Here is a 20,406-nt window from a genome sequence, read left to right as displayed (position 1 = left end):
GAGTGGGGTGGGAGGTTGGGTGAGCCTGGTGGTGGGTATTATGGAGGGCACGTATTACATGGAGCACTGGGTATGGTGCATAAACAATGAATTCTGGAACACTGAAAAGAAATTTTTAAAAAATGATGTGGTCAAATGTAAAAGGGTCCACATCTGGAGATGGTGACAGTTGCTGCAAAAATCCTCCCTTTCTGAAGGAGTTTCATCAGTCTCAGGCCCTTGCCATCCTCCTCTGGTTCTGCTGGTGATCTGTTCTGAGTGTCATCAGCCCAGGCTGCTTTCAGAGACATCCGGTCTTAGCAGCAGTGCCCTTGGCTGCTGATGTCACAGCTTGACCCAAGTCACAGTTTGACATGAGTGACTCCATCTTGCTCTCCACAGAGGAAAATCAGCAAAAGTAGTATTGCACATAGGATTTCAGGGAGGGAATAATCCCATCTGTCAAATGCTGCTGGACAAGTGTTAGGAAAACCAGAAATGATGTCAGTAGGACATACCTCTTCATTCCTGTTAGAAACTATTGGAGGGTAGGAGGCTATTTGTCCTGAACTTGCTTGATAACCCATCCCCCTGACCTCATGACTGTTGTGTGATTGAGGGAGGGAGGAGAACTATTTCAACTGCAGAGCTCATGAGCATCGTCATTTCTCAAGCCCACACTTCACAAGAATGATTGTGATGCTAACAGAAGCATCCCTAAACAGGCCTCTAAAATAACCCAGAGGAAAGGAATGTTAAGGCCGCCTCCGAGAGCTCTGATTTTAGTGTAGAGAGGTGAAGGCTGAGAGGGCTGTGATTGAGGCACCCAGTTAGTCACTGGGTCTGCTCTATTCTACCTCTGCAAGGAGTCTCATTCCTGCTCACTCACTCCGCTCCCACGCACAACAGCCCAGTTCAATCTGCAGTGAACACCTCCCTTACTGGTCCTGTGCTTCCAGAATCTGGTGATCATCCCCCCACAAAAGCTCATGCACGGCTCTCCTCCTCAGATGCCTTTCCCCAGCCCACCCCCTCCCACAGGGAATCAACAAAGGGGCTCTGAATCAGATAAGTGGCCCCTGTGTGTTGCTGTGGGGCCACTTATCGGTCCTGTGACCTTGAACAAATAACTTCAGTCCTCCATGCCTTATTTTTATCACCTGTAGAAGGGGTAATAACAGTGCTTACCTCAGAAGAACATTATGAGAATTAAATGAGCTGTACATGGAAGGTATATAGCAACAACTGTGTGACATTAAGCAATTAATCTCGCTCAGATTCCCTTTCCTTATGTATACAATGCTGATGCAAATCTTATCCCCCCTTAGATTGTTATGGAGATTAAATTAGAAAATGCACTTACAGTAAATCAGCTTGGTGCCTGGTACATGCAAAGCATCAACCAATTTTTTTAAATCCCAAGTAAAAAGGCACCTATAGGGACACCTGGGTAGTCCAGTGGGTTAAGTGTCTGCCTATGTTTCAGGTCATGATCTCAAGGTCCTGGGATGGGGCCCCATGTTGGGCTCCCTGCTCAGTGGGGAGTCTGTCTCTCCCCCTCCCTTTGTGCTTTCCCTCCCTCTCCGTATCTCTCACATGAATAAATAAAATCTAAAAAAAAGAAAAAAAAAAAAAAGGACACACTTAGGGTGAAGTCTTTCCTAAACCCAGTGGAGAGAAATTATTTCTTCCTCCATGCTCTACTCTTCATTTTAGTTTTAGGATGGCAATTATTTCTCCCTTTTTTCCCTTTTCATATTATTGTCACTTATTTACATCTTCCCTTCCCCTCTAGATTATTAGATTAAAGCTAGAGACTGAGACCCATATCTCCCTAATCTCCCTAATCTCTCTGTTACAGACAGTGTAGTACTGTGTCTTGTTTTTTAAATTCACATAGTAGTTGCTCATTAACTGGAAGTTGAATGACTTTATTTACATTTTTATATTGGGTTTTTCCCCCCTTTTAAATATATATTGTAAATTTTAATGCTGCTCAGTATGGATGCAATAAAAATGTGGGAAAACTCTATAAATTGGAGTGTGAATTGGCACAATCTTCTGGAAGAAAATATGGTACCCAGAGTTTCCCAAAATAGGGTACTTTTCAAATAAATTAGAATATATCGATATGATTGAACAATGTGGAATACTATCTATGTCATATTTTAAAATGTGTGTATATACATATATATGCTGATTATTGAAAGATCTCTAAAATGTATCATAAGTATACAAAGTTATAAAACAATGTAAATTTTGTACTCTCTTTTTGTATAAAATTAAAATAAAGATAGATGTGAATTTATGCAGATTTATGCTTTTTAAAATTAGGAAGTGTATAAGCAATTGTTCATTTGGAGAGGGTAGTAGGGGAGAGGAAGGAGGGAAATGAGGCTTTTCACTTTCCATTTTGTAACTTTCTGCATTGCTTAAATTTTATAACCTTATACACGCATTACTCTTTATTAAAGTGTTGATGGGAAGGGGTATTAGAGGCTACCTCTTTTGGTTTGTTTTATTCCTTGTACCTCAATGTATTTAAAATAAAAATCTATTGCTAGAATTTCTCTATATAAATGCTTTTCAAAATGGTATTTTAATAGTTGTTTAACATTCCATTATATGACATATATTATGATTTATTAACAATTTTTGTTGAGTATTTAAATTGTTTACAATGTTTTGGCGATTATAATCTGAAATAAGTATTTGGTTATTTCTTTAGTTCTGGAAGAGGAGTCGCTGAGGTAGTAGTCACATTTTACCATTGATAATGCTTCCAGTAACAGGAGATCTTAGAATACTCACGTGGATGTACTGAAGGGTTTAGCATGCAACTATGGAATTGGAAATTTAGAAGAGCTGAAATGCTCAGCACAACAGAGAAGAATTCTGAATCCCCTGAGGTAATGAGCAGTGGGGAATAAGAGAGAAATAAGATCTAAGAAGGTGCTCTAAGGACGTGACCCCTCCCTCTTAGTGATTTCTTTTGGAGATTCATGAAGAAGCTGAATTGTTGGAAAAGAGAAACAAAGACAGCATACAAACACAGGAGCCTGAGGCCAATTACACCACAGAGCATAAACCTAGGAATTAACGGGATCCAGGGGGAGGACTCGGGAGTTTCACCAATCAGGGAACTGGGGATGGAGTCAAATGTAACTAACTAGCTTTCCTGGGCAGAACTTCCCACCCACTCCTTACCACACACGCTTCCTCTGAGGATCTCTGTGTTACCAGCATAGTAAAATCTTGTGATTCATATGACTACATTGCCTCCTGGAGGGGATGTACACTTTCTGCTTTCACCAGACATGGAGAGATAGGCTTGATTGACTTGCCATTGCCAATAGTGGATATGACACCTTTTTAATCTTTAGCAAGTTAACAGAAAAAAAAAGTTTTCTCATTGTTTATTTGCACGACTCTGAGTTTAGAGAGGTTAACAATGTTTTTACATTTGTCCCATATCATGAAGAATGTAGAGGTCATCAAAGACAGTAGTAACTATGACCTATTCAACACTTGTTCTATGCCAGATATTTTTAAGTGTTCTTATACATGTTAACTCACTTAAAATTCACAAAACAAATCTATGACATAGGTAATATTTTTCCTCTGTTTTAGAGACGAAGAAATTGGAAGTCCAGAAATAGCATAAGTTGAGCAAGCTAGTAAATGGAAGAAGTTGGATTTGAGCCAATCCCATACTCAGGCCCTTACACTTTCTACCACTCTGCCTCTTTCCCTAATCCATCCTAAACCCATCATATAATTCCACTACTTTTAGTCTCTTAAGCGTGTCGGACACCAATCTGTCCATTCTCCTCTGGATTACATTGCTCAATCTGCCAAACTTGTGTTTCCTTCCAACTACCACAGCTTTTCTGTACGATATTGTCCACTCATAGTCTCAAAGTGTTTACCCACCATTACTTCTCAACACATCCCAATCCCGCTTTGACCAGCCCGCCAAATCTGCATTTGCCAAGGGCACCAATGATTTTAGTTTTCCCAAATTCAATGGGCTCTTCTTTCATTTAGTATGTATTTGATAGAGTTGACCATTTTCTCTACTTGGAATGCTACACTCTGGTTTTCATTATGTCTTTCCCATCTCTTCTTAGCAACTCTTCTTATGCCCAATCTTTAAGACTTAAATCTTAGAACTTTCCTAAAAATTTAGACCTATGATTTCTTTTCTTCTCACTATATATGCTCATTCAATTTGACCACATCTAGCTTCATGGATTTAAATATTATCAATCTGGTGATGTCTCCCTAGGTTACCCTACATATGCACTTTCTGCAGGGATGCATCTCAGACATCTCTAACTTAGCTGATAAGAACTGAATTCTTTATTTTCCCCGAAAATTGAGAAACTTTTCCTAGAAAATTCCACGAGGTCAGGGACCAAGATAGGTTTTTTTGTTTGTTTATTATTTTGTTTGTAGGGACCAAGATTGTTTTGTTCACCACTTTATACCTAGAACTTAGCACAGTTATTTGTATGCAGAGGGTGATCAATGAATGTTGAATGAGTGAATGAATGAATATTTTTTTTCTGAGATAATTCAGAATCCAAACTGTTTTTACCTATAGACCTATAATTGATTAATAATGCACACACAGAATTAGTGGAAGAAATAATATATGTAATGAGTGATTTTAAAAAATCAGGAAAGGACAGGTCATAATCTCAGGGTCCGGGATCAAGCCCTGCATCAGGTTCTCTGCTCAGCACAAAGCCTGCTTCCCCCTCTCTCCCTGCCTCTCTGCCTACTTGTGATCTCTCTCTGTCTATTAAATAAATAAATAAAATCTTTTAAAAAAATCAGGAAAGCACTTTAGACATCTTTCTGTATATAGATCTTAGAGCTAAAAGGAAACAGTTCAAATCTCTTGTTCTATAGATGAGAAAGCTAATGTTAGTTTACTTGTCCCATGTGACATCAGTTTTGGCAGAACTGAAGTAGACCCCTAGGGTCTTGTTACCATGCAGAATATTCCAAGATGTTTCAAAACTGTGTGTAAGTTCACTATACTTCATTTGTGTGTGTGTGTGTGTGTGTGTGTATACATATGTGTGTGTATGTATATACATAAGTGTGTGTGTGTGTGTGTGTATACATCTATATATTCATACAATGAGTACAGGTATCACTAACTGAAAACATTTCAGTTATTCTCTATCTACTCCCCCAATATGCCCTCAGAGACCAGAAAAGCACCTGATACACAATGGGAGGTTAATAAATACTGCTGACTGAGTGACAAACCTAGTGACAGCTAAAATAAACCCTAAATTTCTCACTTTATAAACATAGTTATCTATGTTTTAAACAAACAAACAAATAAACAAAACTCCCAGGATGCATTGTATGAGAAGTATGAATGAGATTACAGGCATACCTCATTTTCTCTCATTTTGCTGATGTTGTGAATTTTATAAATGAGTGTTTTGCTGCAGTCCTGCACTGAGCAGGTTCACACCATTTTTTTCCAACAACATTTGCTCTCTTCATGTATCTGTGTCACATTTTGGTAATTCTCACAATGTATTCAAACATTTTCATAATTATATTTGTTATGGTGATCTGTGATTATTGATTTTTGACATTACTATTATAATTATTTTGGAACACCATGAAGTGAGCTCACGTAAGACAGCAAACTTATTGGATAAATATATATGTTCCGATTGCTCTCCTGACCAGCTCTTTCCCCATCTCTCTGCCTCTCCTTGGACTTTTCTATTCCCTGAGACACAACAATGTTGAAATTAGGCCAGTTAATAGCCTTACGATGGCCTCTAAGTGTTCAAGTGAAAGGAAGAGTCACACATCTCTCATTTTAAATAAAAAGCTAGAAGTGATCAAGCTTAGCTAGGAAGGCATGTTGGAAGTCGAGAAAGGCCAAAAGCTAGGTCTCTTGTGCCAAACAGCAAAGTTGTGGATGCAAAGAGAAAGTTCTTGAAGGAAATTTAAAGTGTTAGTCCAGCGAACACGTTAATGATAAGAAAGTGAAACAGCCTTATTGCTGATGCTGATTGGGAGAAAGTCTGAGTGGTCTGGATAGAAGATCAAACCAACCACAACATTCCTTTCAGCCAAAGCCTAATACAGAGCATGGCCCGAAGTCTCTTCAATTACATGAAGGTTGAAAGAGGGGAGAAAGCTGCAGAAAGAAAAGTTTGAAGCCAGCAGAGGTTAGTGCATGAGGTTTAAGGAAAGAAACCATCTCCATGACAGAAAAGTACAGGGTGAAGTCGCAGGTACTGATGGAAAAGCTGCAGCAAGTTCTCCAGAAGATTCGGCTGAGATCAATCATGAAGCTTGCTACACTAGACAACAGACTTTAAATATAGACAAAACAGCTTTAGATTGGAAGATGAGGCCATCTAGGACTTCCGTCGCTAGAGAGAAGTCCATGCCTGGCTTCAAAGCTTCAAAAGGACAGGATGACTCTCTTTTTAGGGGCTAATGCTGTTGGTGCTTTTCAGTTGAAGTCAATGCTCATTTACAATTCCAAAAATCCTAGGACCCTTAAGAATTATCCTAAATCGACTCTGCCTGTGGTTTATAAATGGAACAACAAAGCCTGGATGACAGCTCATGTGTTTACAAGATGATTTATTGAATATTTTAAGACCACTATTGAGACCTACTGCCCAGGAAAAAAAAAAAAAATCCCTTTCAAAATACTACTGCTCATTGATAATGCACCTGGTCACCCAAGAGCTCTGATGGAGATGGACAATGAGATTAATGTTGTTTTCATACACGTTAACACAACATTCATTCTGTAGTCCCTGGATCAAGGAGTAATTTTGACTCTCAGATCTTATTATTTAAGAAATATATTTAGTAAGGCTGTACTTATCACTACCATAGATAGTGATTCCTCTGGTGGATCTGGGCAGAGTAAATCAAAGACTTTCTGGAAAGGATTCACCGTTTTTTAAAAAAAAGGTTTATTTGTCTATTTCTTTGAGAGAGAGAGAAAAATCGCAGCGAGGAGAGGCAGAGGGAGAGAGAGAGAGAATCTTAAGCAGTACTTGTGCTGAATGTGGAGCCTGATGTGGGGCTGAACCTCATGACTCTGAGATCACCATCTGAGCTGACACCAAGAGTCAGACACTTAACTGACTGTGCCACCCAAGTGCCTCAATGCCATTAAGAACATTTGTAACTCATGGACAAAAGTCAAAATATCAACTTTGACAGGAGTCTGGAAGAAGTTGATTCCAACCCTCATGGGTGACTCTGGGGGTTTCAAGACTGCAGTGGAGGAAGTCTCTGCAGAAATGGTAGACTAGCAGGAGAGCTGGCATTAGAAGAGGAGCCTGAAGATATGACTGAATTGCTTCAATCTCATGATAAAATTTGAATGGATGAGGAATTGCTTTTGATGGATGAGCGAAGAAATTGGTTTCTTGAGATGGCATCTACTTCTGGTGAAGACACTGTGAAGACTGCTGAAATGACAACAAAGAGATTTAGAATATGACATAAAAACTGAGTTGATGAAGCAGCAACAGAGGTTGAGAGGATTGACTCTAGTTTTGAAAGAAGTTCTGCTGTGGGACTAATGCTGTCAAAGAGTATCCCATGTATGCGTAACTTTTCTATGCACTGGGAAACCAAAAATTGAATTGAATGGAATTGAAAATGCAATGTATCTCTGAGGTAACCCTGGGTAGGTTGAATGGGACATGGGGATGTAACCTTGTTTTTAAAAAACCTGGTTCTTCTAAAACAAGGGGCAATCATTTCTTTCAGGTTTCCTTTTTGTGTCAGGTACTTTATATACCTTGTCTCATTTACTTCTGGCAGCCCAGGAAAACAGGTATTATAATAATTTTACATATAAGGAGGTAGATAGGAATTCCAAAAGAACAAAGGATTTGTGTAGAGTTATATAGTAAATAAATTTCAGATGGGATTTAAATCCAAATCTGGGGACTTGCATATTTTCCCCCTTCTGATGGGCTATTTTTTCTAAAACAGTGAGGAGAAAATATTACTTACCTACTTATTAGACTTCTGAACTCAAACTAATTTGGGGTGTGGCTGGCAGAATGAGGAATACAATTATACTAGTTTCTTTAAAGTCTAAATCTATCATCTATCTATCATCTATCTATCATCTATTTAAAATCTAGAACTTATAAGACCAAACTTTATTTTTAAATTTTATCAATTTTATCAGTTTTTATCAATTTTATTTGTCAATTAATTTTAATCAATTTTATTAAGGATAACTTAAATAAAATAAAATGTTTCACATTAAGTTTATAATTTAATGTGCTTGACAAATCATATTACCTGTATAGCCATCACCTGAATAAAAAAATATATTTTTTAAGTTTCATTAACTCCTAGTTCCTGGTCCTAGGCAAACACTAATCCACTCTCTGTCATTTTCGATTACTTTTGACTATTCTAAAATTTTATATCAATGAAATAATGTGGCATATGTTCCTTTGTGTTTGGCTTTTTTTACTCAGTATGATGTTTTCATAGGTTTTATATGCATATATGCAAGTATCAACAATTCAAATATTTTTTTGTTCTTAGTGTTACATTTACTGAATATATCATACTTTTTTTTTAATCTATTCACCTGTTTTCAAACATCTGGATTAGTTCAAGGTTTGAAGTATTATTAATAAAGCTGCTTATAATCATTCATGTATAATCTTTATATAGGCATTTGTTTTTCGTTTTTCATAGCTAAATTTTTAGAAGTGGAATTGGTAGATCATATAGTAGGTATATATTTAATTTCATAAGCAATTATCAAACTTTTTCTAGTGTGGTTGTACAAATTTACATGAGAGCTGCATTTGTTTTCTGTCTTTCTAAATGCTTGGTATCGTCAATTTTTATTACTTTAGTCATTCTTGTGGATGTGTAATAGTATTATGCTGTGGTTTCAACTTGCACTTCCCTAATGGCTAATGAGGGCAAGCATTTTTGAATGTTTATTTGCTATCTGTTCGTCTTTTTACAATTATTAAGTAGTGTTACAGTGCATGAACATACCTATATTTTTGTATGTTCATATAGTTTAAGGTTCAGTTATTGGGTGTGTATACATTTGTTTCTTCCTGAAATGTCCTTTTTATTGTTACAAAATGTTTCTCTTTATCTCTGGTAGTAAATTTTGCCTTAAAATCTATTTATGTTATTAATATAACCATTCCAGTCTTATGCTTATTCTTTGCACACTATATTTTTTCTACTTATTTTCAACCTTATTTTATATTTCTATAAAATGCTTTTGTATTTCAAATATGTCCCTTATAGGTAGGAGCTAGCTGGATCTTTTTTGGATCCAATCTGATAATATCTTTCTTTTAGTTGGAAGTGTTCAGGTTTCAATTAAATTATTGTTGTAGATGGATTTAGTCAGCCAGTTTATTGTTTTCCATTTTTTTTTCTTGCTCTTTTTAAAATTCCTCTGTTCCCCCTTTCTGCCCAATTTTGGATTATTTCAGTATTTTTCAGTGTCCCATTTTAATTTATCTATTGGCTTTTTAGATATACTTCTTTACATATTTCTTAGGGTTGATCTAGGGATATCTATCTACCTATCTATCCTCTCCCACAGACTACCTAAAGTTAATATTTTATTAACAATGTTATGAAAAATATAGAAACCTGTTGACAATATAGATTGTTTACTCTCCCCTCAATATTTTGTTACAGATATCATATGTATTATATTTACATTCATTGAAAAAAAAAGACATGACAATATTATAATTTTTGGTTTAAAAATCATATATATTGGGGCACCTGGGTGGCGGCTCAGTGGGTTAAGCCTCTGCCTTTGGCTCAGGTCATGATCTCAGGGTCCTGGGATCGAGTCCCGCTTCAGGCTCTCTGCTCAGTGAAGAGCCTGCTTCCTCCTCTCTCTCTGCCTGCCTCTCTGCCTACTTATGATCTCTCTCTGTCAAATAAATAAATAAAATCTTAAAAAAAAAAAGGGAGAATTCATAGTATCCCTGAACACAGCCCTTATTTAAAATAAATAAATAAATAAATATCATATATATTTTAAAACACTAAAGGGGAAAAATAGACTTTTATATTTATTCAGATATTTACCATTTCTGATATTTGCCATTTGTTCTGAAATCCAAATTTCCTTCTAGCATCACTTGTTCAGTCTGGAGAACTTCCTTTGGCATGTTTTACAGTGCAGGGCTGTTTGCAACAAATTCTTTTAGTTTTCTGTTATGTGAGAAGATCTTCATGTTGCCTTAATCCTGAGGGATATTTTGGCTGGATATAGAATTCTGGGTTGATAATTTTTTCCATCCTTTCAACTCTTTATAGATGTTGTTCTATGTCATCTGGCCTCCATGGTTTCTGATGATGAATCTGCAGTCATTCAAATCACTACTACTCCTTATGAATATGTCCTTTTTTGATAACTTAGGAAACAAAGTCTTAAGTGTTTACAGAGTTTGATTATGATGTTTTAAAGCATGGTTTTCTTTGAATTTATCCTCTTGGAAGTTCTCTGAGCTTCTTGAATCTGTTAATTTACATCTTTCACACAATTTAGGAACTTTCTGACCATTAGTGCTTCAATTTGTTTTTTCTATCCTGATCTCTTTTTTGTATACTCCTTGGATTCCAATTATATATTTTGATATTTTCCCACAGGTCCCTGATGCTCTTTCTTTTTTATCTTTTTGTATCTCTGTCCTTCATATTGGAAATTTTCTGTTGATCTAGGTTACAGTTCAATAAATTTTTTTGGTCATGTATATTCTGCTATTGAGTCTGTCCAGTGAAATTTTTATTTCTATTATGTTTTACTTCTAGCACTTTCTATTTAGTTATTTTTTGTAATATATTTCTCAATGAGATTTCCTTTATTTCATTAATTTCAGGTGTGTTCATTCTTTGCTTCACTGAAAGTTATAATAAGTACTACTGGAAAAGCCTTCTCTGACGACTCTGATATCTTGAGAATCTCAGAGTTGGCTGCTGTTGATTGTCTTTTCTCCTGAGAATGGGCCTTATTTTCCTGATTATTTTTATGGCAAGTACTTTTGGATTGTATCCTGGATATCATGACTCATTCAATGTGTAGATTTTGGGTTCTGTTCTAATCTTCTGGAGAATATTGATAGTTTATGTTAGCAGACAGTTAACCTAGTTGGGTTCAAATGGTAACCTCTTTTTAACATTCTTTGAGTGGTAGTCCAAATCTCAGTTTATTCCTTTGAGCTTTTGTCAAGCTGTTTTGTTGTTTCATACATATGAGGATTGGCAGCGTCCTTGTGTATTCATAGGCAAAACTAGGTGTTCTCTTTTCTAGCTCTTTTTTGTTCAAGATTCTTTTTCATTCTCCAGCCTGCTTAGGCTATTTTCCATCTTTTCTTTACCAAGAAATAAGTCAGAGTTTCTCTGGGAAATTTAGTTGATCACATTCTTCCATGACTGTGGTTCTATTTTGGGAAAGTTGTAAACAACAACAACCATCACAGTAAGCTGATCTCTGTGCCAAGCACTTAAGTTTGATTTCTCTCCATACTATGCCTGTTTTACTATTCAGAGCTCTCAGGTAGTTGTTTTAAATATTTTCTTTATAGTTTATCATTGTTATAAATGGGAGAGATGGGTTTTTACGGGATGTATATTGTCTTGGCAGAGCTGGAACTGATTTGAATGATGTGTTTTGAAGATCAGAAGATTTTAATTTTGATGAAGTTTAAATTATTATAATTTTTAAATTTTATGGTTGGTGCATTCTTTATCTTTTGTCATGTTTGCCTACCGAAAAGATCCTGAAGACTTGCACTTGTGATTTCTTTCAGAAGTTTTGTGATTTTGGGTTTTCTTCTGATGTGTTTCAAGTTAATATCTGTGTGTGGTGCAAGGTAAGGATCACAGTTCATTTTATCCCCCCAGATGGATACTCAACTTTTCTAACATAATTTGTTGAAAAGACTATTCTTTCTCCATTAAACTACTTACTTTGGGAACCTAACTAATCATATGTATGGCTCTCCTTCTGAACTCTATTCTATTTCATTAATCTATATGTCTATCCTTACACAAATTCCTCCCTGTTTTGATGAACTATTATTAAATGTTGAAACCAGGAAGTAGAAGCCCTCTAATTTTCTTTTATTTTTCAAAATTATTTCAGGCTATTCTAGATCTTTTTTATCTCTAAATAAATTTTAGAATTAGCTTATCAAATTCTTTTTAAATGAGTTGGAAGAACTCTGAGGGTGAGACAAACCATGAGAGACTGTGGACTCTGAGAAATAAGTTGAGGGTTTTGGAAGGGAGGGGGGTGGGGAGTTGGGTGAGCCTGGTGGTATGTATTAAGGAGGGCACGTATTGCATGGAGCACTGGGTATGGTACATAAACAATGAATTTTGGAACACACACACACATAAATTAAACTAAATAAAAAAAAACTTTCGAAGTATTTACTGGACAGCATTAAATCCGTAGATCAGTTTGGGGAGAATTAATGTAATAATACTTGGTTTCTCAGTCCATTAACATGGTTTATCTTTGCATATATTTAGGTCTTTTGAATTTCTGTCAGTCATATTTTACAGATTTTACTATACTAGTTTGGTATATATTCTGTAAAATATACCCCTAGGTATTTCACTTTTTTTTTGATGCTACTGTACATTGAATTTAAAAAATTTTATTTTCAATTGTTCTTTCTACTATAGAGACATTTTATTGAGTTTTGCATATTGACCTTGTATCCTGCAATATTGATACATTAAACTGTTATTTTTAATAAAATTTTGATGTTTTCCTTAAGAATTTCTGCATATATGAATATACAATCATCTGAGAATTAAGATAGCTTTAACTTCTTAATCTGTATGCCTCTTTTTCTTGTTTTTTTTTTTTAAGATTTGTCCAAGACGCATCATAATACATTATCATTAATTTTGCTTTAACTAGTTGGTTATTATAAGAATATAAAAATAACAAGATGTCTTTTATATTTACTGACATTTTTATAATTTTTATCATTCTCCATTCCATTATATAGATATAAGTTTATTTTAATGTTAAATATTTTTGCTGGATGTAGATTCTAACTTGTTGGCCATTCATCTAGCTCCTTTTGTTAGCCGTTTTATTTTCAAACCCTTTGTCCATTTAAAAAATTGAGCTTACTATCCTTTTATTATTAGTTGTAAGAGTTATTTATCGATGATGATTACCAACCTCTGAAAATCTTTGCAAATATTTTCCCCTAGTTTGTGGCTTTGTCTATTTCTTTTCTTTTCCTTTTTTTAAAGACTTTATTTATTGATTTGATAGAGAGAAAGAGAGAGAGACAGGGCACAAGCAGGAGGAACCACAGGCAAAGGGAGAAACAGGCTCCCCACTGAGCAGGGAGCCTGATGTAGGACTCAATCCCAGGACCCTGATATCATGACCTGAGCCAGAGGCAGAAACTTAACTGACTGAACCACCCAGTCACCTGTGTCCATTTATTTTCTTAATAATGTCTTTTGATAAACAGTAATTTTTAAGATTTGGTCAACATATTCTTTTATGCTTATTATTTTCTATGACCTAAGAAAACTTTGCCTACCAACAAATTACAAAGATTGTCATTTTTTAGAGTTTTTAGGAAAAAAATCTCTAAAAACTTTTGATTTTTGTGTGTAGCTGATGATCCATGTTGAACTAATTTTTGTATGGGTTGTGAAATGGTATCTATTTAGTTTTAATTTTGCTTTTTAAAAAATTTGTAGAGATCCTATTTTGTCTTTTTTGAATCTTTATTTTACTTATAACTTTCTCTCTTTACAGACATCTTTGAGCTTTTTTAATTTCTTTAAACATAGTGAGTATTGTTTTAGATTTTGTGTCTGATAATTCTAATATGTGACGTCTTTGTGCATCTGTTTCTGTTGTTTGTTGTTTCTGTTGGTTGTCACTCACTTTCATTTTCTTATTTGCTTCTTAATCATACATTGTGAATGGAATTATACTTGCAAAACTTTTGTGGAAATAGTCCGAGACTTATGATAAAGGTACCTTCTTCCAGAGAGGATTTATACTTGCTTCTGTCAAACACTTGGGGGCACTGCCAGACTATGGCTGCATTAAACCACTTCAAATAATTTGAACTTGGGCTTTAATTCTACTTTGGAGTTTTGTTTTGTTTTAACTTCTGGTTCGCCCTTACCCTGATGCTATAGCCCAGTTCAACATTTGTTGAAAAATGTATCTTTTCCACACAGGTTTCAAATATCATATTTATGTTTTACTCAACAAATACATTGGGCTGTTTCTGACTTTTTTCTCTATTGCTTTCATTTCTCATGACTCCCAGTAGAAACCACCACAGGAAGCCTGCCTATCCCAACTCCTTTTCTTGGCCTTCTTTAACTAGTAGACTAGATTTTTCAGGTGATAGGAAAGAAACATTGTCTCAAATGTTGGCCTAGGACACTCTCATGTATTGCTCATGGGAATGCAAAATAGCATGAGAGGAGAATTCAGCTATATCTTTGACAGACTGCAGATGCATTTATGCTTTGTTGCAGAAATACCTCTTCTGAGAACTCATCTTAAAGTTACACCTCAAAAAATTTAAAAAAGTCATGCATACAATATTATTTATTGCAGCATTTTGTGTAATTGGCAAATATTGAAATGACCTAAAATGCCCATATATAAGAAATTGGTGGAATAAACTGTTATACATCCATGCAGTGGTGAACCATGAAGCTGTGAAGAGTGGGAAGGATCTCTATGAAACTATATAGATTTCTATGGAACATATTTAAATGAAAAATGCAAGGTGCAAAAAAGTTTGTATAGCATGCTACCTTTTGTATTAGAAGGAAAATAAGAACAAATACACATTTCTGCTTGTTTTTGCAAAGAGAGACACAGGAAAAACAAACTACAAACTTATAAAATTGGTTTCCTTTAGAGGTTGATGGGAACTGGATGAATCATTTAGCATTTTAAATATTCAAGATATTAAAGTTAAAAGGCAAAAAAGTAAATCATTAACTAATATGTCAACAGAAACAAATAAACTTAAACGAATATCAAAATAATAAAAGAACACTCAAAAAACCCCATTTTTTTTTACTTTTTAAAAAATTTATTTTCAGCATAACAGTATTCATTGTTTTTTCACCACACCAAGTGCTCCTTGCAATACGTGCCCTCCTTAATACCCACCATATTTTAAGTAACTTTGAACACAGTACTTTATATATCTTCAACAGGATATATTGTATTAAAAAAAACCCATAAAGAATTCTTTTTAAAAAATATTTTATTTATTTATTTGAGAGAGAGAGAGAGCACAAGCAGGGAAGCAGCAGAGGGAAGGGATAACCAGGCTCCTGAGAGAAGCCTGATGTGGGGCTTGATGTGAGGCTTGATCCCAGGACCCTGGGATCATGATCATGAATGGAAGGCAGAGGCTTAACCGACTGAACCACCAGGGGCCCCAACCATAAAGAATTCTTGAACTTAACTTAGTAACAACTTTGTTGCTCTTAGTGGTGTTAGTGTATTAATTATAAAATTCTATTGGATGTATTTATAGAATAGAGCAGATGAGTAAACGTACTGATTTTGTTGGGAGTCGGGGTTTTCACTGTGGGTGAAAGGAGATATAAAACATGATATTGGGGAAGAGGAGAAAGAGGAAAAGTACATAGTCCCAGAGTATTCCCTGTAGATGACTTATTAATTACAAAAAAGAGAAATGATAACTTTATATGGAGAAACTTTGTATGGTCCTGAGAGGCTAAAATATTCCTAATCTGACACTTCACAGAAGATTTTCCATATTCCTTCCCCCATTCTAGAGTATTTCTCCTCAAAGTGTGATGTGTATACCAGCACGAAGCCTCCGTTCCTGATTTCCTGAATCAGAATCTCCACTGTTATAGAATTCCCAGGTGATTCTCATGCGCAGTGAAGTTGGAGAAGTGTTGCTTTAGAGAAGATAAATTTGACTTGTTTCGTTACTGTGTTTGTTACCATTTATCCACTGCCAATATGAGGCAATGGGCTTCATAGTCATTGTCAGTTAGGCTCTTTCTGTTTTCTAAGGTCACAATTATGTTAAACCTAACCTAAACAAGAGAACTTTATTGTAAGAATACCAAGGAAGGAAGGAGGATCGATATACTATCTCAGCTCTCACAGAGATCTGTGGGAGGCCTTATTATAGTTTGGAGACCCCAAAGCAGCCCTACTGGTCCCCAGAAGCTCGGTGATTGGAAAGCTGTTGTAGACTCATGTGATGCTTAAATGTCAACTATTGGCTCTCCCTCTTCACCCTCAGGTTTCTGCTGGTTCGGAATTTCTACATTCTCTACTCCTGACCATCTTTAGGGTTCCCAGAGGGGTTCACGTATTTCCAGTAATAGAATAAAATTGGATAGCAAATACCAGCCTGAGTTGTAGATAGAAAGAATAAGATAAGTAGTTTTATGGAATTTTTACTGCAAGGGTGTGTGTGTGTGTGTGTGTCTCCTCGGTTATAGGGTAAAACATTTTACTCTAGTCAAAAGGTTTGACTTTTACTCTAGTCAAAAGGTTTGAAAGCCTCAAGAGACCACCAAGACTAATTTCATAAGACTCTATATCTCATTATATAGCCAAGCTTTTGAGATCATCCCTTATTATCTCTGGAATTCTTATCTGCATAAAACACTCTAATTTTGCCCAGTCTTCTGCCCTTCCCAGATCTGTCCACCTATTGTATCCTCTGGTACTCATAGTCAGTCCTCAGTTAGATTCTCCATCTTTTGCCTCCTCTCTGAACCTTCTTTCTCTCATTATGCCTGACTCTTCTTTGAGGACTCAGCTTCCCCTAGAGCCTGGATAAGTGATGCTTGTTTATTTGCCTGTATTCCACAAACCACTTGGCCTTGGGGTATGGTGGAGGTCCACATCCTTGCTTCTCATTACCATTTCTCAAAGAAAAAAAAGGATACTGTACTTTGAAACAAATATGTAAAAATACCAAAAAAAAAAGCTAGTTTGGGGGTAAATCTATGCCATCTGATTCATAGTTACAACAATGTTGTGTAGGCAGGATCTGTACAAATCTGTGTCGATAATGGCGGTGACCAGAGGAAGGGGGCCATTTCTAAGGTGCACCAAGACATAAACCATTTTCCAAGTCAAGTTTAAGCAAGGCTGGATTCATCTAGAGGGTAATTTTCTAATTTATGTGAGGTCACCCACAGAATGGGCTAGTAGTCACCCTGATCAGACCACATCACCTCCTTTTTTGTAGTTAACTACCATATTCCCCTCATTCATTGGCAGTTTTATACAATTTATTACTTTTCAGCCACTACTTTGGTCATCATTCTTGATGACATCAACATCTATATAGAGACCCATTACCACCTCCAAAACTCCCAATCACTTTCAAACACCTTGCTTTTAAACCACTCCTTTTGCCTTTCCAGATCATGCCATATAGTAAATCTATTTCAAACATTCCTTGAGCCAACCGAGCTCTTCCTTCAGCTTTCCCACCTTGGGTAAAACTCTACCTCTTAGTTAAATCTGATGTTCTGCCTCTTGCCCTCTGTACCTTATTTGCTGAAAGTGGCTAGAGAAAAATGAATGGCTGTACAGATTGCTGGCACTTAATATTTATGTCCAAATATATTCAAATATGCCCCCAATATGACTTGGTGATGTTATTATATTTCCTTGATATCTTTACACCCTCAAGTGACTATTTCATGCTTTCTCTTCTGTCTTTTTAACCTCCAAAATATCTTCCCCAGTCTCTCACAAAGCCTATGGCTTTGTTTTGTATTTTATCTATTAGGACATGTCCTCATTATCCCATCACCCAATTTACCACCTTATATACATACCAAGGACTTTGGATAGTCTCAGATTTTACCCTATATGAAAGCTAACCAGTTAGCCTTCCACAATGCCATGAATGCAAGCAAAAAATGCAAGCCTCCTGGGTCAGAGACTGAGAACTTCATTACTCATAGCACAGCAAGCAGCATGACCCTCAGCATATTCACTTTGAGTTCTGCCTTCCCCACGTCCCTCACAGATGGATGGAGCCCAGATGGATGCTTGTATATGCTATAAGCTATGTTACAGGAGAGGAGCCCTGTAACGAGACACCCGTATCTTTTATCATAGGCATTAAGTAGGCTTACTCTTCGGTCAGAGGGAGACAATATATTTGTTTTCCTAGGTTGTTCATTAAACCAACATCTTCAAAAAGATATTTGGAAACAAAATGAGTCAGCACCCCTGCTTGCAAGATGTGGGAAACCACAAGAGATTCATGAATTGTTTCTCAGTGTTACCTGGGTCTGGACAATAATCACTCCCTTTTCTCTGGCTGAACTGTCTGTACTCCTATCTAAGTCTCCTCATACAAGTTCTCTACTTGTAGATGGAATCCCATCTTTTTTGCCTACTCCTCAATATCTCTCTTTCAATTTCTTCATTCTACTGAATTATTCACATCATCAACCGCTCTCCTATGCTGTAATAATTCCCATAATTAAAAAAAAAAGGTAGAAAGATAAAAACCCTTGATCTCACATCTCCCTCCATCACCGGACCAATTCATTTTTTTTTTTCTCCCTCAAAAAGTCACGTGTATGATTTTTTTTCACAGTCTTATTTTCTTCAACTTCCATCTCTTCTTTTCTTTGGAATCTACTCTGGTCAGGTTGTATTCCCACATCTCCACTGAAACTGTTCTCATCAATGTCACTGATGACGTTCACATTGGTGAATTCAATGGTCAGTTCTCAAGTCCTTATCTTAACTGACTTTTCAGCAACATTTGACAGTTAATTAGTCTTCTCAAAACACTTGTTTTGGGGCACCTGGGTGGCTCAGTGGGTTAAAGCCTCTGCCTTCGGCTCAGGTCATGATCCTGGGGTCCTGGGATCGAGCCCCGCATCGGGCTCTCTGCTCAGCCGGGAGCCTGCTTCCCCCCCTCTCTCTGCCAGCTTCTCTGCCTACTTGTGATCTCTCTCTCTCTGTCAAATAAATAAATAAAATCTTAAAAAAAAAAAAAAAAACACTTGTTCATTTGGCTTCCAAATCCTCCTTATTTTCCCCCAAGTCACTGGCTGCCTGCCTTTCTGCAGTCTCTTTTATTCACTCTCATGTTGAGCTCATCCTATCTAATGGTGTTAAACACCATCCACACTGTGATGTTTCCTAAATATATTTAGCTTCTCCCTGATCAAGAGTTCCTGTATATGATTTTGTACTTACCTTTTCTTCTTAGATGTTTTAAACTTAATAGGTCCAAAATCAAAGTCCTAGTCTCCTAATACCTTCTCCAAAACCCTCCAAATATTCTATCCTATAGTCTTGCCTATTTCAATAAAGTCACCACCATTAACAAAGAGTTCAGGTCAAAAACCTTGGAGTCATCCCTGCTTCCTTTTTTCTCTCACCACCCCCATATATAACCCATTAGTAAATCCTATGAATTTCACTTCCTAAGTGCACTCAAAATCCACCATTATCTCCAGCACAAATATTCTAAGCTTCCCTCATGTCTTCCTTGGATTATTGTCATTATCTCCTGACTTGCCCTCTATTCTATTCCCCATGCAGTATTCAGAGTGTTAAAAATCCTCAATGACTTTCCATCACACTCAGAATTAAATCCAAGGTCCTTGCCATGTTCTACAACATCTTCCATAATGTGTACCTCCCAATACCTCTCTGACTTCACTCTCCCCTTTTCTCACTATGCTCCAATCACAGGAAACTTCTTTGAGTCCTCAAACACTTTACACATTCTCTTTCCACAGAACCTTTGCTTTTGTAGTTTCATGTGGAAAAGCCCTTCCCTAGATAACTGCACGGCTCACATTCTCACTTCTTTCAGATTTCTGCTCAAATGTCTCTTCAGTCGAAAGGCCTTCCCTGAACACCACATCCAAAAATAACATAATCTGGCCATTACTCTTTATCCCCTTATCTGGTTTATTTTTCTTTATGGCACTTAGCACTGACATTATATAGCTACTGAGTTTCAGCAACTCTGAGATGTTATCAGTTGAAACATGTGCCATTATTTTATACACCCATCAAGAAAGAGAAACTCTGACAAATAAAATTCACATCATCTTTCTTATCACTTGGAATTTTTATTTTATACTCATTGAAAGAACTCTTTCAGAGTTATTTAGGCATTTTTAAAAAATCATATATCCACACACAAAAAGAAAACTATAAGCAAAATAAATCAGTTAAATTATATCTAAGACATCTTTACATTTAGAATTTAATACTCTGATATAGTCTTCAACTCATACTCAATGTCAGTGTTTTTCCACACAATATCTCACTAATAAAATGGAACACAGCTTCATCTACTTGTGGGTGACCTCCTTTCTTCAAACTTG

The 20,406-nt window shown here is 36.2% G+C and overlaps 1 pseudogene; it reads left to right on the top strand.

Annotated features, from left to right (window-relative positions):
* The first annotated feature begins 5,788 nt into the window (after positions 1 to 5,788).
* LOC116858650 lies at positions 5,789 to 7,636 on the top strand (annotated as a pseudogene).
* The last annotated feature ends 12,770 nt before the right edge of the window (positions 7,637 to 20,406 follow it).

Source organism: Lontra canadensis, unplaced genomic scaffold (genome assembly GCF_010015895.1).
Source record: "Lontra canadensis isolate GAN:19392208 unplaced genomic scaffold, GSC_riverotter_1.0 scaffold141, whole genome shotgun sequence".
Classification (NCBI taxonomy): domain Eukaryota; kingdom Metazoa; phylum Chordata; class Mammalia; order Carnivora; family Mustelidae; genus Lontra; species Lontra canadensis.
Note: the sequence above shows the minus strand (reverse complement) of the source record. Positions and strands in the feature narration are given on the sequence as shown.